Genomic DNA, 20617 nt, shown 5'->3' with positions numbered 1-20617 from the left:
TTGCTACTATAGATCTAGTTCATTTATTTCAACTCTCGTAGACTATTCCATTCAATAGATAAATTTTAAATAATCTATGCTTTTCCCTTACTGGCACATGAATAGGATATTTCTTTTCTTTTTTGCTATTGTATGCAAAGTTGCAATGAATAACCTTGTCTATGTCTCCTTGAATAAAAGTGCTAAGGTTACTAATAGAGTATATATCTAGAAATGGAATTATTGGGTCACAAAGTATACATAGCTTTCCCTCTACTAAATATTGTCTGATTATTATTTAAAGTGGTTGCTTACTTTGCACTCCCACCATGTGGAAGATCTTTATTCATTAAAGTAAATAAATGCTTAATCTGCCATTTGTTTACAGAACTTTTAATTTTTTATTGATAAATTTATTAATTTTTCCTTTGAAAATTTCTTTTTTGGGATTATGTTTAGAAAGGACATCCTTCCTTTCCTGGAGGTTATTTAATTATCTTCATGTTTAAAAAAATTAGTTTTACAAAAATGTTTTAATCCAACTATAATTTATTTTGATATGTAATGCAATATAGGTATCTCGCATTCTCCCTGAATTTTCCAGTATTAGGTCCTGACCATCATCCTCTTTATCATACAACATGTACTTATTATATAAAAAAATAAGTGGGATTTTAGATTTATTTCCTTGGCTTGTTTGTCTATTCTTGTACCAACATGTCAGTGTTTTAACTATTATTTTATAGTGAGTTTTATAATTTTGTATTTTTTACCTTCTTATTTTGAAATACTTTCAAATTTATGGAGAATTAGGACAGTTCTACATTTTGGTATTATAGACAATGTTATGATTACTATGTATATCCTACAGCCAGCAATCCCTTGTCCCAGGCGTTTACTTAACTGCTATCCTGTAGGAGAGCTCTGTGAGCAGGAGTCTACATGCAGAGCAAGTTCTGGCATAGCGTGTGCCTCAGACCACTACTAGACAGTTTGGGACAGACATAAATTCTCCCAGAACATGCATGAGGGATTACTCCCTCTGCAACTGGGACCTGGGATCTGCACTGGGAATGCAGGTTGACTCGGTGCAGAACCAATAAGGGAGTGGAGGGTTCAGAGCAGCCAGGGCCCCAGGAGCACCTACTGCTTTTAAATGGGCTTTTTCTTGATTCGGTGCTCTCCCTGTTACGTCAGTCATTTAACTGACTTTTGGAACTTTGCAAAAGATGTTTCTGCGGTTCCTCCTGGCTGTTCAAAGCTCCTGTGGGAAATGGACCTCTGAAGCATCTCACTGTGCCATCCTGAACAGAGAGAGTCTTAAATGTCTATAATGAGTTTTACTATTTGGCAGGTAAAAAATTCTTCTCTATATTTTGCTTTATATTTTTAAAGTTTTGGTTAGAGTAATTTTTTTTTATAATCTTTAGAATAACTTTGTCAAATTCTTCTTTAAAAATCCCACTGAAATTTCTTAAACTTTGTATTGACTAATTTAATTGATTTTTATAAAGTGAACACACTAATGTAACATCCCATAGCAAGCAATGAACATTATCAGCACTCGCGTCTCCTTGGTTTCCTTCCAGTCAAAGATAACCACCTTCCTTCCCCACCTCCCACTGTACTCCCCACCCCTCTAGCCCAAAGGTAGTCACTCTTCTTTTATCAAGATTAGTTTAGCATGTATTTGAACGTCACACATTTATATTGTGGGCACTTTTGTATCTGGCCTCCTTGGCTCAACATGTTGTTTGTGAGATTTATCCATGTTGTCATGGTAACAGTAGTTGTTCATTATTCATTGTGGTAGAGTATTCCATTAGGTGACTATACTAAATGTATTAATCAGTTGTACTGTTGGTGAACATTTTTGGCTATTATAAAGAAAGCTGCTATGAATATTCTTGTAAATGTATTTTGGTTCAATTTTTAGTCCAATGTTAAAATTTTTATTGGATATGTATCTAGCAACAGGATTGCTCATTCATGAGGTATGCATATCTTCAACTCTAATAAATGCTGCCGTTCTCCCAAAGTGGTTGAACCAATTTACTCTCCAGAAGTGCGTGAACATCCCATTGCTCCTTGTCAATACCTGGTTTTGATAGCTTTTTAATTTTAGCCCTTCTTATGGTTGTTCAGTGGTTTTAAAATGCATTTCCATGATGACTAATGAAGTTGAACACTTTTTCATATATTTGTTGGCCATCTGAATATCCACTTTTGAGAAGTGCCTGTACAAACCTTTCACCCATTATTTTAAAAATTGGATTGTCTGCTCTTTTCTTATTGATTTGTGGGAACTTTTTATATATTCTGGATATGAGTCTTTTGTCTGGTATTGGTGTTGCAAATATCTTTTCCTTTTAGTGAGTGTCTTTTGGTGAATAGAAGTTTATCATGTGAATGTATTCTGATTCTTTTACGTTTTTACTTTTTTTCATTTCTATCTTGGTGCCTAAACCAACATCATGAAGATATTCTATCACACTTTTTTCATATTAAACTTTACTATTTCATGTTCACATTTAGCTCCACAATCCATTTTAAGTCTATTTCTGGGTATGGTATGAGGTAGGGATCAATATTAATTTGCTTTTCCATATGGATTTCCAGTTGATCTGGTACTATTTATTGAAAACACCATCATTTCTCCACTGCACTGGGACACTTTTGTCATAAAGCAAGTGATTGTTTATGTATAGGTTTGTTTCTGAACTCTACTATGTCTCTTCTATTCATCTGTCTTTGCAGAAAAGACACTTTGTCTTGACAATTATTGTATGATAAGAAGTTGCAAAATAATTTTTCCGGAAAGTATGACTTTAACGGTATCTCATAAATTTTGTTGTCATATTTTTATCATTTGGTTCAAAATATTTTCTAATTCCATTGTGATTTCTGTTTTGACCCACAGTATTTTTAGAAGTGTATTGCTTAATTTCTAAACATTTAGGGATTTTTAAATTTATCTTTTTTTTTTTTGGCATGGGCAGGCACTGGAAATTGAACCTGGGTCTCTTTCACAGCAGGTGAGAACTCTGCCACTGAACCACGTTGTCTGCCCTGTAATTGATTTTTGTGGTCAGATAAAATGGTGTGTATAATTTCAATCTTTTGTAGATTTTATCAGTGTGCTTATAGCCTGGTAAATGTAAATTTTGGTAAATTGTTGAGGTACACTTGAAAAGTATATGCAGTCTCCAATTGTTGATGTTGTTATTTGCTATATATTAAGTCAAGTTGTTTAATCATGCTGTTTTAATTCTCTGTATTTCTGTTGTCTCTGTTTTGTTTTGTTTTTTTGGATGGGGGAATGTTTGCTCTTTCAGCTCCTGTGTGAGAACTGTTAATAACTTTCACTGTAATTGTGAATTTTTCTATTTCTTTTTAGCTTTGTCAATTTTTACTTTACATATTAAAGGCTTTGGGATTAGATGATTAAATTTAAAATGGTTATATCTGGTGGATTAATACTTTTTTTTTTTTTTTAAGACGAAAGAGATGGTTTATTATACACGTGTTACAACTGAGAACAGAACTAGTCCAGAACGTCACAGGTCCAGGGCAAAGGACCAAAAGGGGCTGTTTTGGTACAAACAAGGTCTTTCACAGGTCTTCGTAAAGTTGGACAATTATTGGAAGTTCTAGATCCATTGAGAGAATCAAGACAGTAGCCTGCAGTCAATAACTCATATCAGCATCCTCAGCCTCTGGCATTCCATTATTTCTGCTCCCCTGGTCTCCATGGGTGCACACGCTAATGGTTTACTTGGACCTCTGCCTCATCTTTCTTCTTTTGCGCTTCAGCCTGCGCATCCGCTTCTTCCTCCACTTGGCTCTCATGGCGCGGAGGTTTCTAGCAAGATGGCGCTACGGCCGAGGATTAATACTTTTATAATTATGAAATGACCTTCAATGTTGCTAGTAATACTAATATCTCCCTTGTCTGATATTAGCATAGCTACACCAATTTTTTTTTATTATTGTTTGTTTGGTATACATTTATCTATTCGTTTTCTTATTGCCTTTATGAGTCCTTGTATTTAAGGCATATGTTTTATCAGGAGATAAGGATTGTTTTAAAATCCAGTCTTAGCTTTTCTGTTTTTTCGTTGGAGTATTTCATTAAATTACATTTAATATTTATATTATATAAATATAATATTATATTATAATAATAGTTGGTATAAATATAGGGTTTATACCTACTATTTTACCACTTGTTTTCTGTTCCACTCAGCTGATTTAGATTCCCTTTTGCTTTCCTTTTGTGCTTTCTTTGGCATCAAGAATTTTTTGTAATTCAAACCCTCTGCCCCCATTAGCTTGTTAGTTATGCTTACACTCAAATTACAGTATGTTAGGTAAGTTGTTAGAGCTTACACTCAAAATTACAATAGGGGTTTCTGACTTATTAAATTCTACTATGAATTTTATTTTTACCATTTCTTGGTGGTACAAGGATCCAAGAACACTTTAACTTCAATTATCACCTTATGTCTTTTATGCTATGGTTTCATACATTTTAACTCTATGCATTTTTTATATTTTCCAAGATTATATTTTGAAAATTTTCAAGCATATAGAAAAGTTGAAAGAATTTTACAGTGAAAACCCATAGACCTTCCACCTATATTCACATTTTACAATACTGGCTTTTTTCACGTTTCTGTTTACTCCTATCAATCCATCTTATGTTTTTTTTTATGCCTTTCAAAGTAAGTGGAAAATATCAGTACCTTTCACCCCTAAATTTTTCAGTGTGTATTAATTACAATTCAACCGCTATCTATGTTTTTGTTAAGGTAAAATTTCAGTACAATGAAATGTGCAAATCTCAAGTGTCTGCTGAATTTTGACAAATGTGAATGTCTGTGCTACACAAACCCCTCTCAAGATGCAAAGTATTATCATCACCTCAAAAAGTTCCTTCTTGTCTTGAAACAAATGCCTTTTTCCTCACTTGTTTCAGAGGCAATCACTGTTCTGATCGTTTTCTATCATAAATGAGTTTTGTCTGTTTTGGACCTTAGAATAAACAGAATCATACAGCATATGGTCTTTTGTCAGAGGTTCCTTTCACGAGCATAATGGTTTTGAGATCTATCTACATTGCTTCATGTATCAGAAGTTCATTCCTTTTTATAGCTGAGTAATATTCTACTGCATAAATATATCAGAATTTATTTATTCTCCTGTTGATGGACACCAGGGCTATTTCCAGTTTTGGACTATTATGAATAAAAATAGTAAGGTTTCTGTGCATGTCTTTTTGTAGACATATGCTTTCACTTGGTCAATTTCTAAGAGTGGAATTGCTGGGTCATAGTATAGGCATTTATTTATTTTTGCAGAAACCATTAGACCTTTTTCCAGTGACAATTAGGTCAAGTTGGTTCATAGATTTGAAGATCTTCTATATCCTTACTGGTTTCGATTTGTTTGTTTTCTTGGTCTAGTTTTTCTATCAATTACTTTATGAAGGATGTTAAAAATCTCCAATTATAATTTTGGATTTGTTGATTTTTCCCTTTAATTCTATTAGTTTTTTCTTCATGGTTTCTGAAACTTTATTATTAAGTGTATTATTATGTCTTTTTAATTAATTATTTCTTTTATCATTAAAAAATATGCTTCTCTTTTGAAATCTTAGCCTCTAAGTCACTGAATTTTTTCTTACTTTTCCTATTAAGGGAGTATGTTTCACCCTATTTCTTAGCATAGTTGCATTGGCAGCTGTTGCATGAACCCTCGAGGGTTATTAGAGATATAGCTTTGCCAGGCAGATAGCAAAATAAATAATTCTCACATATAGGAACAAAGCCAAGTGACCCTTTGGAGGGTGAGTTTGTGAGATACCAAAGTAGTGGCTACTTATGTAAGAATTTTGTGAAGGCTGACCTGAGAGGCACCCTGAGCTCAATATCAACTGGGAAAGATTCACTCCTGTGATTTATTGAATAACTAGACAAAATTAATGTGGAGGATTGTTCCAAGAGGGGGAAGTATGTTGTTGGATGTAACCCTGTTCTAGCTTGCTGATTTTCTTTGCTTAATTAATTAATTCAGGAACTGTCTGATTGACTAATTGTATATCCTTAATTTTATAGTTGGCATTGCTGATGAGATGATGTATGTTGAATTACTGTTAAGTAAAAAAAGTTGCTTTGCTTTTGATTCCAATTCATCCTAATGATATATGTTCATGTTTTACTGGGCTTGAGCTAAATCGTTACATTAGTGGAACTGCCATCAGAGATTACTCTAAACATTTCCGTCACACTAATTGCCATGATTTAGTCCAATTCTATGAAAAAAAAATAAAGAACAAAATGACCCTCTATTAGACATTAGATTTTTTTAGTTTTTTCCCAGAACATAAAAATATACCCATAATTACCTAATAGACACAGTACTTACCCTACACAAATGGAATTTTAAAATAAAATGATGGCAGTAGTTTGCTATGAAAGGGGCACATTTGATTTTAAGAATGTTGTTATTTATGCTTATATATTACGATTACTGTTTTTATTTATTGTTGCTCCATAACCTATGGAACCCTGTTGAAGGTTTAAATAAGAGCCAAAGACCAAGATTTCTATCGGAAAGTCCCCGATTGCTGCAGAAACTTCTCCCTAGATAGTAGAACCCTTTTCATGGACAAAGAGGATCCCACCAGAGAATATAAAAGTCATTTCCAGAGCCTTTGAAGCATTCCACAAATTGGTAGAACAGAAGGTTTAGCTGATTCCTTATTAAACCTTTCTTCACAAGGGGAGCTTAGATAACCGGTACTGGTTGAAACATTGATGAAACAAAGATGTATTGATCATGGTTAAAATTTGTAGCCGTCGGAAAAGATTTTCTCTACTTTGAATACATGTTGTTGAGTATATGTGTGATGTTACCCAGGGACTCCCTTGCATAAATAGACAAGGGAAAGAATACCATTTGGTGCTCCTTAGAAATGTCTTGGTTTGTTTTTCTTCCTTCTCTCTTTCTCCACTTCCCTCTCTCCTTTCTTTCCTGAAGTGTTTTTCTCCTGCAGAGTCTCTGTTTTTTTTTCCCAAGTTGTCTTTTTTGTATTTGAGTGTTTTTTGGTTTTTGTTTTCCTGTCTCTATTTCTGATTAGAAGTTTTCTTCAGATATCTGATATGTTCATTGTTTGCTTATATTAAGAACAAGGAGAAAAAGCTGATTGGAAGCTCTGAGGAGTGGGAGGAACATATTAACTGGGTACCTCACTCTAAGGCATGGGTTCCCAAGCTTTTTGTTCATGGCACTCATACTGTCTCAGTAATTTATTCATCACACCCTAGGCCCAGATAAATGCCTAATAGTTAGCATTAGATAGTTGGATCCAAATAATTTAATAGCAGTAGTTTACACAGTGAGTAATAGAAGTGTTTCCCTTGAACATTAAAAATATCCCATAGGGCGGGCCATGGTGGCTCAGTAGGCAAAGTTCTCGCCTGCCATGCTGGAGACCTGGGTTCTATTCCCAGTGCCTGCCCATGCAAAAAATATATATATATCCCATAGCACCTTTTTGAGTTCACTGCAGTGCCTCAAGGTGTCTTAATGTACAGTTTAGGAAATGCATTTGGTAGGGTGATTTGGTTGGCAGGGGTTTGCAGGTTGAAAACATCCATGTTGGGTCATTTGGCTGGCCTTTAGTCAGAGCGGTGGGAGTCTAAGACCTTTATTCACTTTATGCAATAATATGATCAACCAGAGGTAGTTGGAGGGTGGAGACACAGCATGTGCCCCTGCACTGGGAGCAAGCATCATTGAACTATGAAAACTCAGAGTTTTTGTACTGAGTGAGCCCTAATATGTTGGTCCTAAGGAGATATGTTTGGTGTACATGCTGTCTTTACTGTCCCTATTCTTCTGGTGCATGCTTACATATATGCAGGAAAAGACAAACCAATATGTTTTGAGAAGATGTAGGGTCTTCACTGGACACAGGCAGCTCTTACAGGCTGGTGATGACAAGGTCCTATGGCCAAAACTGGAGTTATAACTCACACAGAGAGTTTCCACACAACCTGCCTCCTTTGGGACTATATCTCAGACCATCAGATTCTCTTTAGTCTTCTCCCAGAGAATACACACCTGCCAATCAGTGATCTGAAATTGCCTGGGGAAAGCAGGCTGAGGTTTCAACATTCAGGATACATGCCCCAGTTTGATATGCATATTCTCCACTGTGCTTGGTTCTCCAGCTATAGAGAGCCTTTAATTTACTCTCTCCAAACACAAACTTCCAGGTATTAGGAACCTACAGTAAAGAGGTTTCAGTGGAATCTAACTGTTTTTCAAACAACTCTTAACTAATCCCCTCCTCTACACCCCTCTCCACGGGTATCTGAGGCCACCAACTTATTGGACCTTTTGAATATCCTTCTGTGCAAACCAAGTTGATTCTTGACTGTCCTAACTGCTGGCTTAGGATTCAGCTATCCAGATCTGCTATGTCAAATACCACTTTCCATTTGTTTTCCAGCTCCCCAAATGTTGTTGTTTTCCCCATACTTATCTCTGCTTTCCCCATACTTGCTGGTTTACCTGTATCTAAAAAAAAAGAGTACTTTTGTTGTAGTTTTAATGGGACTGAGAGAGAGAGTTAAATTAGATATGCTGTGTAATCTGCCACATTTCCATTCAATCATTCTTGAGAATCTTCATTTCCCAGGGACTTGATTGAGTGCTAGGATTTTAAAATGTGAAGACAAAGTCCTTGACATAAAATAGTTCACAGTTTGATGTAAATGGTGGTGGTGCTGATGGGGACCAAGCTGATTAATAAATAATTAAAATGCACAGTGATGAATTGTGCACTGGAGGTTTATGTAAGGCTCAGTGGTAGCGTGGGATTAACCAACAGAGTTAGTGCTGTTTGAACCAAGTCCTCAGATGGACAAGTGGAAAGGGCTTTCAAAACAGAGGGAGCAGCATGTAGTTTGGTAAGGCTTGGTAAGGCTAGGTTGTGTGTGTGACATTGGGCAGCAACCCTAAGCTACTAGACTCCTACCACACTGCAGTACCCCAGGACTGCTCTCCTTCAAGGTTCCCCAAACCTAACTCCACCCAACTCTGAATCTTCAAGCTACTAACCTTGCTTCCTAACTCTTTTGTCCTTTGGGCTGGATGTTTGGCTTTGTAGTCCCAGGAATGCTCCTAATGCCTTTTTATTAGGATCTTTTCTTTTTACCTGGCCACATTGCCTCTAGTTCCTCTGATAAAGTCCTCTCTCAGAGGGGAAGATCCCTGCCCCAACCTCTGCAAAGAGAAGACAGGATTAGTACATCAGCAGGGAAGCAGTGGTCATGATGGGTGGGTACATTCCTAATAGGAATTCTCAAGGAGAGGATAAGAGCATATCAAGGAAGGGACAAAGCCATAGACCAGAGAGGGAGGTGTGGCTAAAAACCTGAGATGCAGTCAGGTATGGGGGTCAGAGAAAAGCAGCCCTGTGCATTTTGGAGAGTGGCTTCTTCTTTGGTCATGATTAGCTCAGAGACAGGATGTGGCTGGCTGACTCTATAGGCCAAGCATCTGCAGAGCCTGTAACTGAAAAGGCAAGGAAAAGCAGGGGTTCGCACATATTACCCAAGTTGCTTTAGGTACAGTGGATTCTCTATTTCTTTCTACCTCTTTGTTTGACTCTGTCTTTACCAACTTAGCAGGACAGGATTTTATGTGGGGAGTGGGCCTTTTGGCACCACATTTATCAAGTTTTACCATTCAAGGAAATAAATACTGTTAAGAGCACCATTTGTTCTGTGGGTGATTGGCCCACTCTAAAAAGTTTGAGACTCTAGGACAAAAAAGACTCATAAATCAACCACAAAGGGTCTATGACTCAGAGGTAAGAGGGGTAGGAAAAGAGGTAACAAGAGAGACCAAGACAGAGGTACTTCTGGCACATGTGTGAGGAATATTTTGCGCCAGACTGAAAGACAAGGAACTGTGAAGAAATGTTCATGCTGTTCTATGGACCCTGGATTCTTCTGGATTCTTCCTTTTAGTGGATGGGGCTTTCTAGATTTTACAAGGCATAATGGTAAATTAAAGGCAACTTTAATTTTTTCCATTTATGAATGGGTGCTCTAAAAAGACCTTAATCTTCCTCCTTCTAACCTCTTCCCCTCCCCATATTTTCATCCTTTTACCTAAGATTAGCATTAAAGTTCTGCGGCCGGTAAAATTGCCCACTCTTAGCCCAGTCATAGATAGGAAAATATATGAGTCACAAATAGCACTGATGTAGATTATATAAGTTATATGAGATTGATGAGTTCATCCAAGATAACTTAAAAGTCTCTATCTCCACCAGCTGGTGAAGACAGTTTAGCCACAGTCCTATTATATTAATCTGTCTGCCTGTTTGCAGGGATTTGAGTGTTTGCCAGTCAGCCTCTGTTAATATTTCTGGGCAGTCCTAGAGGTGCTACATGTGTCCATGAATCCTGGTCGTTGCTCAGCATCTTGGTGCCTCCGGTCCCAGTGGTTTGAGGTGGCCCTGGTCACTGTTGCTCTTGCTATTTCAGGATGGTGAGTGAGAAGGAGAATGTTTCAGTTCTATTGCAAGAATGTTCCGTTCCATAATTCAACTCAACAACTCTAGAGAAATCAAGTTTTATTCAGTTGACTTGAGGGACACTTTGTCTCCAGGGCAAATTCAAGGCATTCAGTTCCTGGGTAAGACCTGGGACCATGGAGAACCTTCATTGAATACTCAGAACTACCTACTGGTCACCTCCAGCCTCAGGCCAGTGGCTGAGTCTTAACATGCAAATGCCTTTGTCCTTGCTTTTGGTGAGTTATTTTCCAGGGACACTGTTTTTCTCCTTGTGCTGTGGCTCCTCCACCCTCCACTCTCCTGGCCTGGCCCCTGGCCCTGCAGGTCATCAAGTGTCACTGTACTTACTGGAACCTCCTCCCACTGATAGCCCTTCAGTCCCTATGTGATACAATTCACGTGCAGATCTGTGGTAGAAACGATGAAGGATGCTTCCTGACTCCTTCTCAATGAATTAGGGGACTTAGACCCACCCTAGTATACAGACACTTGCATTTTAAGTTTCAGTTTTAATTCTAATGGTCTGCTTCTGACCTTAATAAAAGAATTTAAGGCATCAAGAACATGTGGAAAGCCCTGTCCTCTTGCCATTGAAATCACATCCCAATCTCATCGAGAAATTTCTATTAGTGTTACTCTTTTCCCTTTGCTTCCCTTCCTTTTTCAGACTCCAGCATGCCAGACATGCAGAGGGCCGTGGCCAGGCTCGACTTCCTTGATTTCCCTACTTCAAGTCTAGCTGTGAGAAAAAGAGTGCACATTCCATTTTCCACTCAGAAGTTCTCCGGAAGCAGAGCCAAAACCTACAAACAGAAGTCAGTCAATTTATTCTAGCATATGTTTCGTGTAACTAGAGATGTTGAAAAGGTCCGCATAATTGCACAGTTTTGAATACAGTCAGCAAATCCCATGGTCATCTGACGTGTATAATTTAAACAAGTGGATTAGTTAACCTGGGACTAGGCACCTTCACACATGAATATGGGTGTAGGTTGCCAAGATACCCTCAAGAATATCCTATGTGCTTACTGAAGCAGGAATCCCAAATTAGAAAAATGCAAATGTCTGTTGCACATGTACTTGGTAGAAAGGTGGGTCCTTTGCCAGTGCATCTGGCTCCTCTAAAACCCAAGACTGAAGTAAGGAAGCTGTGGGCCCCAGTGCTGATTGGAAGAAGAGAAAAATGATTCAAGTTGTGCAAATCTACCATAAGTCCTTTGGAGGGAGCTTGATGTACAAGTCTAAATAGATATTAGATTCACGAAGACACGTTTGATAGACAAGAAAGAACAATCCTGACATTAATCATGTCCTCCAAGTAATCAAGAATCAGTAGACCTGCAAATATTTTGTTGGCTTGAGCCTACTTCAAATTATACCATTTCATTCTCTCTTGCTTTTAACTCCCTGCCTGAAGCAGGTATTCTCTGATTCCCATGCTAACACAAAACCCTATCCCACCCCTTCTCCAGGCTAGAAAGGCAGCTAGAAAGGAGCGTTCCATTTGGGATTCTGCCTTCTGTACTTTAATTCTTCTACTAGTGCTTTTTAAGTATGTGCAATAGGATCTTTTCTGCCCTAACTCCAGTAATAAACTCTCAAACTTTTAGTTAAGTTAGGCCCCTTCCAAGGAATGCCTTGTTTTCCTTTGAGTTCATAGATTGGGTAGGTTTGATATTAAGAATCACCACAATTCTGTGGTGTTTTAATTATTTTTAAGAATTCTGTTTCACAATTATGAGCCTTTGGTCTCAGCAGGCATTTCTGCTCATTCTCTCTCTTTCTCATTCCCTCTGTGTGAATTGGAAATGCCTGCATAGATGCAGGGGCTGTGTGGATGAATTCCACAGCGCTTCTGTGGAGGTGCTTCCTGTGGAGGGCATTTAACACCATCATTCAGGATGCTCTACAAAACAAGTCAAAAGGGATAGGAAGAAATGAAGGAGATGAAAGAAAAGTGATTCATGTTAGAATTCTATCTTCAAAAGCAATCTTTTAAGGAAGAAGAATGGCCTTATTGTCAAACTTTGTTCTGTAGGAGTCCAGAATTTTAGAGTTCTTCACTCCATAGTCCCTGTAAATACCTTAAAATAAGTGACCATAGGAAAAGTTCTCAATGATTCTTTGGCTTAATGTTACTGCCTTAAAAATTAAGATTATATATTAGTGAGTTCCTTCAGGGATAAGTGACTGTGCCAGTTTGAAAGAATTTATGCACCCCAGAAAAGTCAAGTTTTAATCCTAATCAATCTTGTGGGAGCGATGGTTTCTTCTAATCCCTATTCAGTATTATAGGCTGGAAACTTGATTAGGTTATCTCCACAGAGATGTGACTCAATCAGTTGTGGGTATTAAACTTGATTAGATGGGCCATGTCTCCACCCATTCTACATGGGTCTTGATTAGTTTACTGGAATCCTATAAAAGATGAGACATTTTGGAGAGAGTCCCTTTTTGAGAATGAGGAGAATGCCACAGGACCATGAAGCAGAGTCTACCAGTCAGCAACCTTTGGAGATGAAGAAGGAAAATGCCTCCTGAGGAGCTTTGTGAAGCAAGAGGCCTGGAGAGAAAGCCAACAGATGCTTCTCCCTTCCAGCGAGAGAGAAATACTGAATGTCATCTGCCTTCTTGAACCAAGATATCTTTCCCTGGGTCCCTTAAATTAGACATTTCTATAGACTTGTTTTAATTTGGACAATTTCACAGCCTTAGAACTGTAAACTTGCACCTAAATAAATTCCCCTTTTCAAAAGCCGTCTGTTTCTGGTATATTGCATTCTAGCAGCTAGCAAACTAGAACAGTGACTAATCAATTATTTTATAAATTACAAGTCCCCTGCTTGGTGTTGTTCATGAAAACAACTTAGTTCCTGTGAGTTGTTCACTTGTGCTGTGTCCAATTGCCATGCAATGTAATACCAATATTAGCCAATAATATGAGGAACTGCTCTCCTTACCTTGAATGCAGATTGTTGAAATGTATTCATGAAATTGAGTGGAATTCTACTACCTTCAGACACTGTGCTAGGATCTGGATTATCAAAGATTTAACAAGTCATGCTCATTGCCTTCTAAGAGCTTACAGTTTGGGGAGAGATAGTCATGTATGGAGATGCTCTTCAGTAGTGTGTCAGGTGCAGCTGTGGATTTATGCTAGGGCTTGTGGGTCACCTAGTCAGCCTGCATGAGTCAGGCAAGACTTTTTGAAGAACAGGACTCTTGAGGTAAATGTTTTTGCCTGTACATTTTTGGGAGAAATAGTTTTAAAGTACAAAAGTAATCCATGCCCATTTGAACAGTGCAGAAATGTGAAAAACAAAAGCAAAATGAGATGAATTTTTAAGGGATAAGTGTCTGTGGGAATTGTGCTAATCCAGGGTGGAAGAGAGCTGAATGTATTTTATAGACTGAGGGAAAGAAGCCAAGAGACAGAGGAGGACAAAGATATCAGCAAGGGAATGAACAACATGCCAAGGCTTAGAAGATCAGAAGACTGGGGTTGAGAGGACAGATGATAGGGTTGGTCTTGAGTCAATGAAAATCAATTCTTCCTTTGAGATTGGAGGATGGGGTGTGTGGCTGCCAGTGAGCTGTGTGTGTAGTGTGTGTTTGAACACATGCAGGGTAGGAAGTGAAGGTAGGTTACATCTTACTGTCATACTATCCAACATTCATTAAATGAATATCTATTATGCACCTACCATGTGCCAAGCAGTGTTTCAGGCACTGGGGATACAGAGATGAACAGGTTAGCTGAAGTTCCTGTATCTCTGGGGTACAGATGGAAGTATACTGCATGGAAATGGGGGACCAAGCAGTGGTTGTAGCACATTCATTGATGATGTTTTACCACTAGCTTGACAAGGCTTAATATCTCATGATTCTTAGTATCACGAATAGCCACTCATTTGGTATAAAGTACAAATAGGAATATTTCATCCTTAATCATTTGGATGTGGGTAAAGTAGATTAGAGTAGATGCCTACCCAGGCCTTGCCTATCCATGAGGGTGGACCCAATATCCATGTTTGTATTAAATTGACCCTGATCACTCCCCTGGCATAGTTGATTGAATCAGGAATGGCGCCTAGCCTAAACTGGACCAATGAGTTTTGTTTTGTTTTTTTCTGGGTATTTGGAATTGATTCTGGGAGAAATACTCAGTTTCTGTAAGGCCTTGAGATCAAAATATGTAAATTCAGGAACTATGGGGATAGGTCTGTATATAAAGGAGTAAGGAAGGACAGTCTAGGGATAGAAAGAATTAATTATGACTAAGGAATGTTGGGAGAGGCAGGGATGAAGGGGCATCTAGCCCCAGAGAGGGGTGGGAATTAATTCCCATATCCGACAATTATTTGAGTGCCTACACTGTGTTAGGCACTGTAAAGACGCTGGGGATACTGTGGTATGCAAGACGTACAATCTACCTCCCCGGGAGCTCCCATTTTAAAGAAGTGGGGTCTGCCTTGGCTCTGGACAGTTCTAATTCCTGACTTCCTGGTTCTGATGGGTTGTGAGGCCCAACTCCATTTTCTGCCCTGGGTTTCCAAATTTATTCCTTATGAATATACCACTCCTATCCACTGCCCTCATCATTCCTTAGAGTCTCTAGTACTTGTGCCAGAGAATCTTGATCAAAAAGAAATTTCTCAGTTTTAATGCTTCCACCCAAATTAAAAATGAATCTAAAGTCAGATGGTTACGAGACTCCAACTACCTTTTTGTGAATGGCAGTGAATCGGTACAGCCTAAGCTGGTAGAAACGTGTGACAAGTCCTCAGTATGGATTAATTAAAAAAATATTTTGTGGAATAAATAATTCTTCTTTTTGACTTTTAGTCTATTTTCCTTTCCATTTATAAAGAGAGTTTCTCTTCAAAACACAAAGCACACGGTTGATTCTTTTCCTCCACTCCTCACTGTATTTCTGCACTGGGTATCAGAGGAGGCATTTTAACTGTTATTTCAGAGATAAACAAAGGCACAGATGGGTAATTCTCAATCACATTCCTAGTGCGGTCTAGTTCTTGTGTTTTCTGACATCAAGACCAATGCTTGTCTCCGCGTTGTCTTGCTTGGAGATGTCAGTAATGGCCATAGCCATTAGATTTAGCTTTAACTATGTAATTGATTCTTAAATTTATAATGAAATCAAAGTCACCATTCTAGTGAATTGAATTACGGAAATTCATTTCATACAATAATTTTTTTGCAACTTCCCCCTTTTCAAAACCACCTTTTCAAAAACAGTAAGAAATAAAATTAACTGATCAACTAGCTGACAAATCTTCTTGTCTCTAGTTTAAAATTTTTAGGAGCAACTGTAGCACTGAACGTAACAGCGGAAATATTTATAACCCTAATCCCTGATATATGGGAGGCATTAAACTTTCAGAGAAAGTTTTTTTTGGTTGGATTGAATGTAATTTTATATTTTTTCAATGACCCTTTAAGTGTGCATTTTTCATTTTACTAATGATCGGCTGCTCAACTAGAGTGGACAATTGTTCTTTTTTAAAACTCTGAATCAAAAAAATCATACATATTTCAGGAATATCTATAAATTTTATGACTCCATTTTAGCAGTGTTCATATCATTAACAAATTCAAAGGCAGATAGGATTCTTTGCAAGCAGAATTTCAGAGCCAGGGGTAAGGCTGGGACTATAGGTTAGCTTTTCCATTTTATTGCAAAGGTTTTACTCTAACATTATATTCCTTCAACCTCAAGAAATGAAAATGGAATTTCAGTCTTAGTTTTACAACTTCTTCCTATGAAAAATTTCAAACATACATTAAAGTAGAGTGTATAGTGTAATGAACCCTCACATTTTCATCATTTAACAGTTGTTCATTTTTGCAATATTTCCTTTACCAGTCTTTATTTTTACTGAAATATTTTAAAGTAAATTCCAACATTGTGATTTTACCCCACAAATACTTCAGTATGCATCTCTATAGAAATAAGGACATTTTATGATAGAATCAGAATCCCTTTTTTACACCCCCAAATAACAGTAATTTCTTAATCTCATTTAAGGCCTTGTCCGTTTTTTCCCAATTGTCCTCCCAATTTTATTTTCAATTGTTTTGCTCAAATCAGGATCCAAAAAAAAGTCCACATGTTGCATTTGGGTGTTATGTCTTGTAAGTCTCTTCAAACCTCTTCCTCCCCATCCTGCCCCCATTTTCTTTTTTAATGCTGTTGACTTTAAAAGACTAGTTGTCTTGTAGAATTCCATATTCTGGGTTTGTCTGAACTCTTCCTCATTATTTCATCGGATTTATTCTTCCATCCTCTGCATTTCCTTTAATTTTAAAGGCTTTAATGTATTTGAATATCATATTTTGGGTTTTACTTCATATTGCATCACATCAAGAGGCACAAAATAGCTGGGTATTTCAAGTTAATAGATGCTGGGATCGATAGTGAGTTCAGCTGGTGACAGCTGGACTCCTCCATTATAATGGCATGCTTCGGACTAGAAACAGTCTGTGAGGCAAGGTTTGGCCATAATTATCTATTTCTTCATCAGTTTTTCACTCAGCACCCATGATGATTGTTATCTAAATCAATTATTACCTTAGGAGTTACAAAATAATGTAACTTCTACAAAGAAGTTTTCCCTCATCAAGTAACATTAATTGATTACTCTGAAATATAGATCATATAGTAAAGGCAGAATAAAGACTTAAGTCTCTTCTTTAAATTTTCAGAATAATAGTCTGTTCTAGTTTGCTAGCTGCCAGAATGCAATATACCAGAAACAGAATGGTTTTTAAAAAGGGGAATTTGATCAGATGCTAGTTTACAGTTCCAAGGCCAAGAAAATGTCCCAATTAAAAAGTCTATAGAAATGTCCAAACTAAGGCATCCAGGGAAAGATACCTTGGTTCAGGAAGGCTGATGAAGTTCAGGGTTTCTTTCTCAAGTGAGAAGGTACATGGCGAACACAGTCAGAGTTTCTCTCTCAGCTGGAAGGGCACATGGCGAACATGGCATCATCTGCTAATTTTCTCTCCTGGCTCCTGGTTTCATGAAGCTCCCCAGGAGGCATTTTCCTTCTTCATCTCCAAAGGTCGCGGGCTGGTGGACTCTCTGCTTTGTGGTGCTGCAGCATTCTCTGCTTCTCTGAATTTCCCTCATTCTCGAAAATTCCTCTTTTATAGGACTTCGGAAACTTATTAAAATGGGTGGAGATATGTCGTCACCTAATCCAGTTTAACAACCACTCTTGATTAAATCTTGATCCGATTATAGTTTCAAACACACAGTGTTGAATAGGGATTATTCTACCTTTATGAAATGGGATTTTGATTAAAACATGGCTTTTCTAGGGGGCATACATCCTTTCAAACCAGCACATAGTCCATTGTTCTTAAGCATTGACTGTTCAAAGTGCTTAAATAATAGTACCTCTGATATCATTAAGAGAGTGGCAAAATCTTCTGTCGCTGCACCAGCAACCTATGTACTAACGATGGAGTTTTCCAGATGTCAACATCTTTGTGTAACACTAGCTAAGAGAACCATTTGTAGGTTCCTTTGTAGAATGGTCTGTTCATTCTGAACATTTTTTTGAAGTGAAATGTATCTTTTACTCTTAAGCTCATAATTATTGATATTTTTCTCCTTCATTTTCAATCACAAATTTATACTGCCTATAATACATGCAATTCTCTATAGAAAGGAGACACAAGGCAGCTTAGGGGAATGGTGGGGTGTAGAAATAAAGATCTTTCAAATCTTTTTCTAGGTCCCAAGTGGTTCACAGTTTAAAGAGTGTTCTACAAGCAGTGGGCCACATAATATTCCATTATTTCAAATATTTTACTCTGAAAGAGGATTTAAATTTGAACATTTCTTCAGCTGTTAATTATGGTATTAATGTTATATATAACAAAATAGTCTCATCTAGAAATACATACTTCTATTGGCATTTATAGATCAACAAGAGTTTGGCGTTTCCTCACTGTATTTTACTATATAGAAAGAATTTGACAGTTTCTGTGATACCAGGAATTGAGATTTTGGGAGAAGTTGTCCTGTGACAAAGGCTTTGGGATTCACAGATGTTTATCAGGAACTTTATCTGTCCCCAGGCACTTTGTTGAGAATGATTTTCTCAGTAGGTGACCAGTGTGACTTCTTGCGAAACCCTGCCTTTTAGAAATTGATTAAAGAGCTCTGTGAGCATCTTACAGTTGTGTTGGAAGGAGTATTATTTGCATCTGACATGACAGCTCAAATTATCACCTGACCAGCTAACCCCTGCCTTTCGTATTCTAAGAAGCTTGAGGAAAAGCCTGTTACAGTCTCTTCCTGAGTATAAGTATAAAAACAGGAAGCAAAAGTTTCTCTTGCTGGGAAGAGTGCATGGAATAAAGTACATGGAAAGATATTCCTTTCCCCTTGGACCAGTCATGGAAGAAGTTACGTACTGTGGAATCAGGGCAGAATATCAATGGGTGTCTTAGTTTTCCAGGGCTGCTGTAACAAAGGACCACAGACTGGTTGGCTTAAACAACAAGGCTTTATTGTTTCACGGTTCTGGAGGCTAGAACTTGGACACCAAGATGTCAGCAGGATCATGGTTTCTCTGCAGTCTGTAGCGTTCTGGCGGTGGCACGCTGGTATAATTTAATTTCTGCCCTCCGTCACATGATCATCTGACTCCTGTCTCCTACCTCTGTGTCCAAATTTCTTCTGCTTGTAAGGATTAGAGTCATATTGAATTAAGGCTCACCTTTAATAGGATCTTTGAAGATCCTATTTACAAATGGACCAGAGGTTAGGACTTAACATGTCTTTGTGGGGGACATGATTCAATCCAAAACAATGAGGAAAGAAATGGTATTATCTCTTTCTTTTTCACTTTTTGCAAGCTTAATAGTTGTACTTGTATTGCACTCTTAGCTGTGGTATTAAATCCTACTTTGCTAAAGGTAGGAAAATGTCTTAGTGATCTTAGAGACTTTTAAGAGCATTTAAAAATTGTAATCTCCATGGCAACATGGCAAGGTGAGAAAAATAGTATTTTATTGTATTAAAATAGTATATGTATTCTATTGTAGCATAGCTCACATCTGGGGCCTAAGCCATGTCCGTGAGTGGGAATCAGAAATGATCAGGCTCTCCCTGTGCTCCCCCACCACCTTACCCGGTCATTCTCCATCACTGTGTTCCTCAAAGGCAAAAGCCACAGGGCACCAAGTTCCTGATCCTGGGCTCTGAAGTCAGAGGGTCTGTGTTTGAATGCTGACCTCACCTCTTAAGGACTGTGTGACCTCAGGCAATCTACTTGTTTCCTACATCAGATTCTTCACCTTTATAGAAAGGACCATAATGGTTCTTAGTTATTGTGAGGTTCAAATAAGTCAATAGATATAAATGCTTGGAACAGTGCCTAGTAATTAGTAAGCTCTAAGCCAAAGCTAGCTTTTCTTCTTCTATTGCTATGACTGGTGGGGGTGGGCTGGCCGGGAGTTGATGTGCCCAAAGTTTGCCTGGTCTTCAATTCTGGTTCTACCATTTCCTGGCTTTGGACAAGTTCTTTAATTTTTCCATGCTTCAGTTTCCTCATCTATCAAATGGAGATGACAGTACCTATCTCATAAGGTTGTGATGACGACTGATTAAAAATGTGTGTAGCTCTAGGAAGAGTTCTCTGGTGATATTTCACACACAGTAAATATCAGCTGTTATTATCAGGGTTTTGGTTATCCTTGTTCAAAGAAGTAGAGAGGAAGGGGATTCGGAGAATGACACAGAGACTAACTCATGTTTGAAACTTAAGGAGATGGATGCTGCAGACAAATGTCACCTGAGCAGTTTTCTTTTCAGTGTCATGTGACAAAGTATGGCACAAAGCATAGGGGTGCTATCTTGTGCTTACAAAAGAATGGAGGGATTTCAGGGCTTTGGAAACTGCAGAGAATGTGGTGTGGTATGGGTGCCTGGAAGGCTGTGGGGTGCTATGATGACAACAGTGCTCAGAGAGGCAGTGGGGCATGTGGTAAGAAGGGACTCTCACT

General features: G+C 37.9%; 1 long non-coding RNA gene across 1 annotated transcript in view; it reads right to left on the bottom strand.

Moving 5' to 3' along the window:
* Positions 1-18080, bottom strand: part of LOC143676387 (uncharacterized) — a 43319-nt gene extending 25239 nt beyond the window's left edge. The window contains exons 1-2 of the long non-coding RNA XR_013172052.1: positions 18000-18080; positions 9206-9273 (exon numbers count right to left, since the gene is read on the bottom strand). This is a non-coding gene — a long non-coding RNA (uncharacterized LOC143676387). The remainder of the gene's footprint in view (positions 1-9205; positions 9274-17999) is intronic.
* Between the last annotated feature and the right edge of the window lie 2537 nt (positions 18081-20617).

This window comes from Tamandua tetradactyla, chromosome 3 (assembly GCF_023851605.1).
Source record: "Tamandua tetradactyla isolate mTamTet1 chromosome 3, mTamTet1.pri, whole genome shotgun sequence".
Lineage (NCBI taxonomy): Eukaryota > Metazoa > Chordata > Mammalia > Pilosa > Myrmecophagidae > Tamandua > Tamandua tetradactyla.
Note: the sequence above shows the minus strand (reverse complement) of the source record. Positions and strands in the feature narration are given on the sequence as shown.